Below are 13,626 nucleotides of genomic sequence, written 5' to 3' on the forward strand. Positions count from 1 at the left end.
AAAACACATCCAGATATAAAAAAGTTAACTGGATTAAATACATGATGAGATTTATAAAAATGTGATGTAGTTCAATTTAATATGAGTTAAATATTGGCTAAATAATTTTCTGTATCTCTTATTTGAGAAATTTGATTCCCATGGTTATGTTATGCAAGACCTAGACAGACCCTCCTATTGGACAGCTTAAAGTTCCTACTAAATTTTCTAGTCTCAGTGGATAATGTCATTATGGTAAGCTGGATCTATTTTTGTGTTGAACCTCTAGGCCTACAGCCTCCATTGGCCACATGTGGCTATTGAACACTTGAAGTGGGGTGAGATTGAGGGAGCATTTTTAACAGTTTCATTTCATTTTAATCAATTCAAATTTAAAAACTGATGCAGTGTAAAAGAAGTTTACACTAAGCATGTCTTTATTGTTCTGCCAGGACTATATATGACCTTTGAAGTTTCATCATATGATTAAGATGTGCTGCAAATGTAAAATGCTCACAAGATTTCAAAGATATTATATTAAAAGAGGAAGTAGAATATATCAGGAATAATTTTTACTTTTATTAATGCCGAGATGATAAGATTTTAGGTATATTATGGTAAATAAAATATTCTATTAAAATTAAATTCACCTGTTTATTTTTTACTTTTTTAACATGGTTATCAGAATAGTTAAAATTGCCTAAGTGGCTTGCCTTATCTTTCTTTCATACTGGTGGTTCAGATGAGACAGTGATAGTTCTCTGTGCAGAGGTGAACTTGAGAGGATTTCCTGTACAACTTAACATCTTCTCCATCATTAAAAATGAAAGATTTTTCCTTTTTAATTTATTAAGAGAAAATCATCTGAAAACACGAATTTCCCAAAATATGTTATTAACAATGTTAAAAAGTTTTCTTAGCGCCTTAATATGCCATGTGTTATATATACATATGTGTGTGTGTGTGTGTATATATATATATATATATATATATATATATATATATATATAAACATTATATACCAAGAGGCATTTCCCAAATGGATTTCCAAGGAGCAGCTCTCAAGAATAGTATTCTGTGGATGAGATGATCAGATAATGGTTGTGTAACTTACTATTTTGGTCATCTTTTATTCTAATACCACGAATGGCAGTCACTCACATTGAGTCCCTCATGCATACTGCACATAAATTTTATGTAATTTACACTGTCCTCAGTGGCTAAGTGACATTTTCCAGCTGGTTGACTTTAGCTTTCTCACATTTTTTTCTCTCATTCTTTCCCTTATTCTCAGACTCATTCTTTGTGGGTAAGAGAGCAAATAACATAAGTAAATCAAATATGATGTGTGAAATCTCTACTCAAGTTTTTTCAGCACAGATATTTTCATATGCTAAACATTTCTAATTCTTATCGTTAGTTTCAATTAAACATTCACGATGTTAGGTTATACCAGAGGGCATTCAATGCTACTGATCAAAAACTACTCCTGACTAATGAGTATTAATTAATTGTCAGGTCAGTTAGCAAATATTTATTAGTTTATGTCTTGCAAGGAACTGTGCTGTAGACAGTGGCGATTCAGTGGTAACAGACACACATGAAATGTAATGATCTGACCTCATGGTGAATAATTGTATCTGTAAATAAGTGCTATATATTTAGCAGAAACAGTCAATGCTGGTGTAGTATGAAGACTACTTTATTCGTTACTTTGAGGTTTCCTTTTTTCTCCTTGTGTTAAACAACATGTAGAATTTATGAAAAAAGTCACATGGAACGGCAAAGTAAACATTTGCACGCAATAAATGTGAAAGAAAAGTGAGTTTTGTGTCATATAAGCCACAAGCTGCAAATGAAATATTTCTATACACTTCAGATTGACAAAGACTATAAAATCAGCTACGAAGAAAGCAGAAGGCCCATTACTTGATAGAACTTCCTGCTTTTCATTTTTTCCTGCCTCTTTCTCTTTCAGAGTGATTTAATGTAAAACACCCAGTTTGATCCCTGAAAAGAAGTAGGGAAACTGGGGATGTTTTTCACTGAGTGAGGGAAGAGCAGTTAAATTACTGTAGTTGAAATTCAACTTTGTCATTTTGTTAGACTTGAAACCACTGCTTACAAAACTAACATGAGCACTTCCAGTAACTGATTCACTTAAGATATTCCTTGTTAGTGATCAGAATAGGGAAAGTATTTGATGAGATATAAAAGTCTTCTATGAAATACTCTACTGCTCATTAAATGCAGGAAACAAACCAGAAATAATTAAGTTTAGAATTAAATATTTTAAACTTAAGGTATTTAAAAAATTATTTTTATAATCTCAGTGAAGAGTCTTATATACATTTTAACGGTGAATCATTCCATTAAAAAAAAAAAAAAAGGTCCAGAACTCTTCTTGAAGAAACACAACTCTCATTAATAGTTACTTTCCAGAAGGGGAGACTATTACATGACAATTTTAGTTGCCTGTCTAACAAAATTGAAAGATATACTGAGTGTAGATTATAGAATATGGCATTATAAGACTCTCCACTAGCTCCCGTGACTGCCTTTCAAATACTAAATTTACACTAGAGTTTGGCCACCTTGGAAAAATAATGGGCCTTTTGAAAAAATAGTTATTGAGCTAAGTGTTTGAGACAATAGAGAAATAAGTAAAATAGTCTTTCACTCAGAATGCCTGGAGTACAATGGGGCAGAGGGAGGTAAAACAGACAGGTAACCAAACCGAAGGATGGATGCTCACTTCCTAGCAGCTGGAGGAGAAGCCTAGTTTCAGTAGAGTGGAAGGTCCCACCTGATGGAAGGTTTGGGCTTCATAAAAAGCAGCGTTTGAAATTAGCTGCTCAGGATGGCAAAAGTTTACAGGCAGGGATGGAAAAAAAAAAAAAAAAGCCTTGCAGACAGAAAGAACCGTGTGGACATATGGGACAAAATGTAAATCACCATCACAGTGCAGCAAATAATGCTTTGATTATAGCCTAAGATAAGTATAAGCAAACAGGACTCAAGGTGGAAATTAAAGTCAAGTTGTAAAGGCACTGGCTATCGTGACACCTGTTGTGTTCAAATGACAATAAAAAAGTAAAATTAATGAATGAACTTGGGAATGTTAATCTTTCAGTAGAATGAATTAGAGTGTATAGGACTTGGAGAAGTATTTGGTTTAGATGAAGGCAAACTTTGTGAGCCTGAAAGCCAGCTTTCTTTGAGATCAACGTCCTGGTGAGAGTTAAGCAATTCAAGAAGCAACTCTGCCCCAAAATATTCTGTCCACAAATTTAAAGATTTACTGATTATTAAATGAAACTATTATTTAATCATTTGATTCAAAATATAAATGATTTTGGAAAGTTTCAGTAGGGATTTCTTTACAGTTGAGTATGAGTCAGCTTAACCCATGTTTTTCTTCCCATCTAAGTTCACTGAAATTCACCAGAAAGCTATAATAATTCTAGAATTGTGTGCAATTAACAAAAAAGCCCGAAGTACTAACAAAGCAAAATTGATAGAACTATAGAACTCCGCTATCATAATGGAAGTTTTTATCTACATGTCTCAATTACTGATAGGTCAAAAAAATGAAAAATAAGCAAAGATAAAGGAAATTTGAACAATACAATTAACAAGTCTAATTTATTAATACCTTTTCTTCAAACTGGTGTATGTATATCTTATAAAATATACACATACTTTTAAATTATAAATTATTCATTAAAAAAATCATCCACAAGTCATACATTAAGCAGGCCTCAGCAAATGTTAATAAATTTTAAAGAATTCATATCACACAACAACATAGTGAAGCAACAGAGTTTAGTGAAGAGTGTCGCCCTCGTGAGCCCCACTGTCAGATTTCAGATCTCAGGTTCTTCACATGCTAGACTCCAGGAAGACTGTTATTCTTTTTCTATCTGTTTCCTCAACTACTAGCAGAGGTAATAATAGTATTGATTTATAGATTTATCGTGAGTGTTCAATAAGTTAATGTATGCAAGGTGCTTGGAAAAGTATCTGGAAAATAGTGAAATTATCTAAGAATTTGCTATTACTGAAATAGTAGTTTCTTATAGTTCAGGAGCAGTGGGGAAGGAAATAGTCTTTCAGAGCAGAGCAAAACTTCCCCAGGCTGTCTGGATGCAGATCCAGGAGAGGGTAAGGGGTGGAAAGGAGTATGTAAGCTACAGGACAAAAGGGGGCCTAGTGTTGGGAAGAGAGAGGGATCAAGAAAGTGAGGATGGACCCCCCCACCCCCCCATTTTGCCTTGAGTGTATTGGGTAACAGCAGTGACTCTTAGACACCACTAAGCCATGCTGTCAGCCCTGGTTCTGTCCCTGGCAGCTCTTGTAGTGCCTTTACAAATCCTAGGTGATGGTGTTTTGATACTGGCATGGACATCTCAGTAGCCCCCTCCTTACCGTCTCTGGCATGTCACAGGATGTGAGCCCCAACTTTACTCTGTGGTGTAGACCTTCTCATGGCCCCAGGAACAGAGGACCAACAATGGAGCATCTATACTTTGCACATTATATCCTTAGACAGTTTTAATTTCACTGCTGATTTACTATGAAGTCCAAATATTGTGCCTTTCAGTTTGGATCTTGGTATATATGCTCATAAACATTTTGACAGAATATAGAAGCCACAGTGGTCTTTTAGCTACATTTATTACAATAGAAACTTGTTCTATCTCACAGTGATAGCCAGATGCCTGCATGAAGAACATTTCATCTTCATTCAGTCTGATTTTTGGCAACTATACGAATGCTTGCTTGAAAGGCCCTATTTAAAGAGTTTTTACACCAAGTGTTCCTTTCCAATTAACACTGAGAAGAAGCTTTAAAATTTTAGTGCATCTGCAGCAAAGATGTAGAAAATAACTTCTGAATAATCCAGGCTTTTTGACAGTAAAATTCCTAGGTGGAGAGTAACCCTGCTAATATACTGTTGTGGATAAATTAAAGAACAGTCAACCTCAAAATGTCTATGCTAAAACAGAGTGCTAAGCAGTAAAAAATCAAGTAACAGAATGTTTCCCTAAATGTTTTGAAAGGAAACCTGATTTTTTCCCCCCAACAGAGTATCTATTTCCTTTAGACATAGATTGGATCATCAATATTTATTAAGCACCTTGGGGTGAGCTGCCCAGGATCTGAATTACTGCTCTGCCTTGCTGGCTATAATAAATAATAAATATTGGTGCTATGTTCAAGAACAGGAATTCCCTGACTTGAGTTTTTTTTTTTTTTAATCAGAAAAATAGACATGGGTCATAATAAATATTTTATTACTTTTTATTATTTATCTATGTGAATCCCATTATGGAATTAAAAGGGAGTGAGAAATAAGATCAGATCTGTGTTGGCTAAGGGGAAACAGCAGTTTCAGGGAGGATTTTGGAACTTTAAGAGGCTTTCATAATCATCTGATCCAGCAATCCCATGAACGTTTACTGAAACAGAGGGCTACAGAGCATCTGCGGCCTGACTGATACCACACAGCTAGCACCGGACAGAGGTGAGAGCAGGTTTCTCTCCTGGTTCCTGAACTCTCAATCAGGTGCGCGTCCCGCTGTCTCAGAATACACCCTACCTTTAGTCTTGTTCTGTGTAACTTTCTTTATAGGAAGGAAGAAAACCTTGGTTCAAAGTTACATAAAAATAATAAAATCATGGATTATCATGCTTCTATTTTATTTGAGTTTTACTTGCAAAGAAAAGCCGATGTCAATATCCCTTTGACCCTAAGTACTTCCTGCTGCAGAACTTCCCCACCTTGGATTGGAAGATCAGTGGTGTCATGCGTGTTAAGAGAGTTGAGACTGAAGTTGGGAATCGCTCCAGCTTGCTCCCTGCAGCCGACCATGAACTTAAGTGAAGTGGAATAAACAGAGCTGCACAGTCGGATCCTTCATGCAGGCGTGTGGCGGGACGTGAAAGGCCGGGCGCTGTGAGAGGAATGAAATAAATAAATACAAAGATTATTTTTTTGCTAAATTATTCTTGGCCTAGGGTTTAATCTTCAAGTTGATACTCTTAGGAATTTCAGTTTGTCTTGAAATTGAGAGTATAATCAGGTTAAAACATGTCATCAGAGATTATATATAAATTTCAAATGAATGTACATTACGCTTCAATAAAAAACACCACTTTCACAGAAAGCAGATGTCTCAAGGTGGCACGGCCAGCATTTTGTGTTATTGTTGTCAGACCTACAAGTGAAACGAAGTATAACCTCAGGGTTGTCTTGAGATCATGGAAGCAAAGGAAGAAGCGTAAGTTGCGTGATATGCGTGGACTTACGTGCTGGATTCGGCTGTGGGTACACGCTTGTCCATCTTTTGCCTTCCTTTAATAATTAATTCTAGGCTGATGAACCGCATCCCTCTTCTAACTGACACTTTTTAAAATTTTGATTTCCTAATATCTCTGCTTAAGTTTTAGTTTTAGGGAGGTCATTTTTAAAAGACGCTTGCGCAGTAATAATGACTTAACAACAGCGACGATACTGCCTTCGAGTAATCACAGTTTAATGTTCTCCAGCGACTCTGCTGCTGGACTTTAAACACATTATCTGTTTCAAGCCTCACAAGCCAGTGGGTATGTCTTCCTCCCTTTCTTGCAAGTGAAAATGTTTATGTCTCACAGGGCTGAAGGAGCCTGCAAGATCTCACACTGGATTAAACCCGTCTGTCTGACTCAAAGCCTTCCTGCCTGCTGTGCTTTCTGTGTTTCATTTTTAAGTCACGCCCTTGCCTTACGGCCAGCCAGGCTGCTGCTGCTGGATACCTCTGTTTTCTTTTTCTTTTCTTCTGTTGTAACTTTAACTCTGGGCATCATTAGTTGCTACCTAGACTACTGGACTAGCCTTTCACAAGGATTTCACAATTCCCCTTCCCAATTCTAATCTATTTTACACAATTGAAAGATCAATTTTCTTAAGGCACATTCTGATCATGTCACTTACTTTATAAAAAAATCGTTACAGCTCTCCATCACTTACACAAAACAACCACAGTTCTTGGTGGAGCATACAGTGCACCCCGTGTCTAGCTTCAGAGTCCTCTTCCAACCCATCCCCCACTAGACCCCACCACGCAGTCTGTGGTCCAGCCAAAGAGAAGCACTCACGACTTCTCCAGACAGATCTGCTCCATATGTTTCTTGTTCCTTTTACTCTGTTAGGGAGAGTCTCAATTTCTTCGTATCTGTCCCCTAACCATCACTCTAGACTTAACCCAAATGAGGTTTAACCTACAGCGATGGAGTTGGTATATGATCCACAGCTCCTTTCTTCTTTAATGCTATCTCTCAACTGATTCTTCCAGATACGGTCCCTCCCGTGAGCCTCCACAGCACCTGATCTGCACTTGCGTGCGGCCTCTGTTACTGTTAGTATTACACTGCAGTGATTTCAGTGTGCCGTTTCCTACCAGAAATGGTGCTTGTCCCAAAGGCTGAAACAAGGATTGAAGTGCAAGTAATTTATTTTGGAGTTGATCTTGGGATTTCCAAGATCCCAAGATCACTTAGAATGTGGTGGGGGGACAGGGACGGGAAGGAGTGTGCTAAGGAGCAGAGTACGGCCTTGAGAAGCTGAGATTCAGTCCTTGGGCGACCATAAGCTCCTAGTGTGTCCCCACTAAGGAGGGAAAAAGTATTTATATGCTAAGCTCCCTTTAGCTCTGGCTGAGGGCCACATGCATGTGACCTTAACTCAGTACTCCCAGCCTGGTCCGGAAAGACTGAACCAGTCAAACAGCCAAAGAAAGCACTCCGAGGAGAAGTGCACCATGTGGGTGGGACCGACAGTGTCTGCAGGAGGCCCCCGGGGCAGCACCTTGTGGATTTATCTCCACGTCCCCTGTAGTGTCTGTAAGTCTTAGGATGGGGGCATTGGTTCATTTGCTCATTCATTTAGAGCTGTCTGTCTAGTGTCGGTTAGATGCCCTGCATGAGAAGTTGTGGATGCCTCCCTCATGATGCATATCAGTGCTGCTCACGTAGCATTTACACACAGTGAGGAGAGGTCAGCAAACAAGGAAGCAAATGAGCAGAGAGGCGACCTCTACACACTGCTTAAGGGGCACCTGTAAGCAAAGCTTTGTTTGCCCCCAGCTAAATTAAAGAAGCAGAAACACATCAAAAACATTTTCTTTTTAAAATCCAGGTGGTATGGCTTTAGCGTTGAGAAATGTACCAGTGGGCATGTTCTAATATGTCATCTTCTTATATCAAAAATAAAACAAAACAGCACTTACCCTAGGTTTTTTGGTTAAGGCACCATTTAAATTATTATATGATGTTTTAGTTATATGAATCCAGTAAGATTGCCTCTCAAAAAGACTATAAAAGCAGTTAAGATAGGTCCTCGAAAGACGTTTCCTTGTTAATAATGAAAGCATTTGTCTTTTTTTCATATCTTCACTTTATCCTCATAACAATCTTAATTCATCATTTCCTTGACAGATTTACACTTTGACAAATATTTCTCATAGGAAAGGTTAAAATATTTCCCTATGTATAATTATCATTTAGAAAGGTTTCTCTGTGAAATGGGTGGAAAATATTCTTTGCCATATTTGCTACTTAGGAAATCAGCACTCAGAGAAGTCACAATAGTTAGTGGAATTCCAACATCCAATTAGCACCATAATCAAATGTAAAAACTAGATCTTGGAATTGCATGCCAGATCTGCCATCGATGCGTCCATGCATATTATCATCAGTAATTATCTTAATATTAATTTGAATTCATTGTATTATAACTAACAAAAGGCCAGGCAGACAGGAGAATCAGTGTTATGCCTGGCGTGTTACAGCAGCACATTAATGTGCATTGAATGAATGAATGAAAAAAGATCATGGCCACTGCCTCCCCAGTGCTTGAATTTAGTGGTGTCTGAGGGTGTTCTCTGCTGCCTTCATGTCCATCCTTCCCACTCCGACTCTGTAACCCACAGAATGGTTTACCTTCTCTTGTTTACATTCCAAAGCATATATTTTATCCCTCGCTGTGAAGGATTCAGTGTGATTTTGTTTTCTCATCCCCAAGAAGACTGGCAGGAACTGGCAGAGCATTCCACACATTTGGGGAACCATTCTTGGGCAGGTGAAGCATGCAAAATTTTGGCTATTTATAAAATGATTTATATAATGATAGTATTAGATATTCACTAATAACTGAGAGTTACCTAGGTTACTATAATTCGATTTATGGAAAACAGATGAAACTAATATGCAGACATTTTTAGCTTTATAATTACCTGTATTAATTTTATTGTAGTTTGCACATGAATCTGAAAGATCAATATGATTAATAATCCAATGATAGATGCTACGCAATTTCAAGAACTTCAGTGTTAATTACATTTAATTGATTTTACGTATTTCTACACTAAGTCCCCCAAACCAAAAATAATAATTTGAAATCTCCATCCCTCATTCTCCAAAGATAAAGAGAACATATATCAACAGATACCACATAGACTGTTTCTAGATTCTATTCTATGGTTTTGTTTCTGCTCTTAATGAGATATTCTCATTCTGCAGCTGTCATTTCCAATGGGAAAATGCATCATTTTCTATGTTCATAGATATTATTATTTACCTAAGATTTATAAAAATATTATTTCTGGAATATAAATTATACAAAATATATATCAAGTCATATCGATTTGAATGCACTGTAGAGTTCAGTTCCTCTAGGTCCTAATAAAGAGCACAGTTAACCTTGTACAATCAGTGTGGCATCCGTCCAGTAGCACATTAGATATATATTTGTCACCATATGTTCCTGATGAGTCAGTGAGGTCCGTATCAGCAGGTAAGAGTTTGTCCCATTTTTGACCAGAAAACCCTTACAGTCAGATTTTTGAGCAAACATGCTCTTTGATTATAAAATGTAACTGCAGTTTTGTCTTTGCAAATTATAGACAGCTCTTCTGAAATTATAACTACTTCATTTCTAACTGCCTTTTTATTTACCCATTCTAAAATTATAGGGGGAAGGCTCTTAATAATTTACTGTTATTTTTCCCTTGTGCATTCTCAAGTTACTAATTATTTGACTTAAGTTGACCACTAGAAGGATGAGAAAGGGGTTTGGAACAAGGGAATGGGGAGAGGCAGGGAAACTGGGCAAAGTGCAGGCCTGTGATTGGAATCAGGTAAAACTCATGTAATGCTTCTGTGCAATTGGTCAAATGGAGGCTGTCCATCAAGGTCGTGAGTCCATCCAACGTATAAAAGCCAACCAGAACGAAAAGTGGTGACCTCCTCAAAAACAGACACATAGATCAGTGGAACAGAACATAGAGCCCAGAAATAAACCCTTGCACCTGTGTCAATGAACCCATGACAAAGGAGGTAAGAACGCACAGCGGAGAAAAGAATTCTCTTCAATAAGTGGTGCTAGTGCAGTCAGTTTGATACTAAGGCACAAGATTAAACATTTAAAAGTGCAGGTCTCTTCCCTCAGCGCTAATGTACTGTGGAAAGGCAATGGAATGAAAACGTAAGTCACCTCCACCTCCTTGTCATCTCACTCACTCAAGTGCTGGCTTCTAACCTGGTGATATTTTTGAGAATCCTCATTAAAATTGTTAATAGCATATACATGTTACTTATGTCCAGAAACAAAACAAGATATTGTAACACTACCTAGAATGTTCCCCAGTGTATATTTATTTCTGCCTCTGAGATGTTTGCTCTGGATAGGAGGCCACCCCTTTTTTAAATTGAAGTACAGTTGATGTATAATACTATATAAGTTACAGGTATACAATATAGTGATTCACAATTTTTAGAGGTTATACTCAATTTTTAATTATTATAAAATATTTGCTATATTCTCTATATTTTATAATATATCCTTGGAGCTTATTTTATACATAACAGTTTGTACCTCTTAATCTCCTACCCCTATAATGCCCCTCTTCTCTCCCCTCTCCCTACTGGCAACCACTAATTTGTTCTCTATATTTGTGAGTCTGCTGCTTTTTTGTTATATTCACTAGTTTGTTGTTTTTCAGATTCCACCTATAAGTGATATCATATAATATTTGTCTTTCTCTGTTTGACTTATTTCACTTAGCATAATACCCTCCAAGTTCATTCATGTTGCTGCAAATAGCAAAATTTCCTTCTTTTTTTTAATAGCTGAGTGATATTCCATTGTTTATATATACACCATGACTTCTTTATCTGTTCATTTCTTGATGGGCATTTTGGTTGATTCCTGTGTCTGTATCTTGTGCCTTAGTACCAAACTGACTGAAGTAGAACCATTTTTACTACCGCTTGTAGATCTATATTTATGGCTGTGCAGAAATTTTATGTTTTCCAAATGGCTTCATATGTTTTAATATCCCTCTGCCCCTAATCATGCATAGATATGTTTTGTATTCTTCAGAAAGAATATTATGACCGCTTTGTTAGGAGATGAGGAAAAAATTGTTTCCATTAGGTATACATACTCCCAGACAGCATTATATTCTCCAGGATGATGGATAATTTGCAATACTTTTGTAGATAGCTGACATCCTCAGACAAATACAAAAAGAAATCTACAAATAATTAGGAAATTTGCTTCTACTCTAGTTCCTTCAGCATCTCTGGAAGTATTTTTATGCAAGAGTATACAGTGAAACTAAATAAAATTTAGCTTTCTATTTTGAGTCCCTTTTCCAGAACAAGTCAATTTTTTGGGGTTAAGAAAAAATAATGATTACAATAAAGAAAGTGTAACTGGTTAATATACACAAAAAATGATCACCTCTCATTATCAAAATTATATAAATTTTAATAGTAATGTTCTTCCGATTTTCTCCATCAATAGTTTAAAAAATCAATTAGTTTTAAAATGAAAATATCTGATGCTATTAAGGATTTAGTGAATAGGAATTCTGCATCACACTGGAATATTGATAAAACCTATTTCAAAAATAACTTGTCTCAGTAAGCTTATAAATATTCATCACTTTTGACATAGGAATTTCATTTATTGTTAGCTATATAGTAGAAACAACAACAAAAACCAACTCCTGAGAAGTGGTTCCATGAAATCATTAGTGATAATCATAAAAACTAGAAATGTCATCATAGCTAATAAAGAGGTTACTGGTGCTTCTGTATGATACCCCCTCATGCAGCTCTTACCAATGTTGTTTACAAACATTGAACAATGATGTTTTAATGTTCAGAATAAGGGAAGATCCTGGAGAAGTTGATGTGGTTCTCAGCTGGCTTCCAAACTGGTTGAACAGACAAAACATGAAGTTATAATTCATGGAAATATACATAATTAGAAATGCAGACCTGCTCCAATGGTTGGCAGGCCATTAGGATTTCTTCACTGCCTGGGACTCCCCTGCCAAGTTAGTCTAGGAAAAATCATCTTATTATGGTGGAGTGGCTTTCGTCTTGCTTTGTTTTAAATCTTGGAGATGGGAGTTTCAGGTCTCCACTCTGCTACGCCCTCCTTAGCCTATATTTTGCTCGTCTGTCAGTGCCTCCTCACACCCGAAATTAGCTACAAGTCTTTGATTCACACTGGCTTTTTTCATAACTTGTTAACTAAAAGCAGTGAATTAACTGACTAGAATTTATAGGCAGCAGAATTGAGCTGAAAAGTAAAAAAAGTAGAGACTATTTAGGACCCCCTAACATTTGAATGCTGGTCTAACACCCAAATTGAACAGTGGGGGCGTGAAATGTAACCTAGGACTCTGCTTTGTACTCGGGTGTTCTTTAGAGAACTAGCAGTAGGAACGTAACTGAAGAGGTCCATAACTAAGCACAGAGGAACGAGTAGGTTTGCTGCTTATTTCTTCCCGCCTGTGAGTTTCAGCACCTTATTTTCAGGGAAACCCACTGATGGCAGCAGCAGCCAGGGGTGTAGTCAACCGTGTGAGCAATCCTACAAGCGAACTCCAACAAGGAAGCATGACACAGTCGGGGAGATTTTCTGCCGCTGCCCCTTTACTGCACTCTAATGAAAGCGTCCCCATTTCTTACAGAGTGCAACTGGTTAGATACAGCGTATACAGCTTATTCAGGGTGTGTGTGTGTGTGTTGGTGTGATTGTGAGAGAAGCCATGAAACCTCATCTTTGTCCTCGATGTTCTGTGGACTATAAGTCATATCATTTATCCAGTCAGCACACGGTTATTGTCAGGAGGCCGGGATGGTTCCTGCCCTCAGGGTCTTTATGGTCCAGTAGGGAACGTAAGATTAATATAAAAATATCTTTGGTACAAGATAAAATGAGATAAGTGCAATGAGTGGGGCATACAAGTCAGAGTAGAGAAAAACCGCTGAAAAGGGTGAGTAGTTCAGGATGCACAGTTGGCATTCTCAGGAAAGACTACGGTAAGTATCTTATCAGTTCGCTGCAGGGGTGCAGTTTTAGATTCTAGGGCTTGTTTCTCTGTCATCCTCATACCAGGAACAGCTCGTGGGTAAGGAGATGCTGGAAGAGAAGCCCGTCTCCTTTTGGCAATAATCTGTTAATGATGCAAATTCAGATCTAGAAGGCTACAGCTATGCAGTGGTACAATGTCAACTGTTTTCACTAATGTAATTAGATATTTTAGTAAAAAAACGGACTTTATAAGGCTGGCTTTTAAAGGGGTCTGT

General features: G+C 37.2%; 1 protein-coding gene across 1 annotated transcript in view; it reads left to right on the forward strand.

The window, feature by feature from the left end:
* The window catches only part of FAM155A (family with sequence similarity 155 member A), a 536,157-nt gene that overhangs the window by 96,986 nt on the left and 425,545 nt on the right, over window positions 1–13,626 (forward strand). The window lies entirely within an intron of this gene.

Source organism: Camelus ferus, chromosome 14 (assembly GCF_009834535.1).
Source record: "Camelus ferus isolate YT-003-E chromosome 14, BCGSAC_Cfer_1.0, whole genome shotgun sequence".
Lineage (NCBI taxonomy): Eukaryota > Metazoa > Chordata > Mammalia > Artiodactyla > Camelidae > Camelus > Camelus ferus.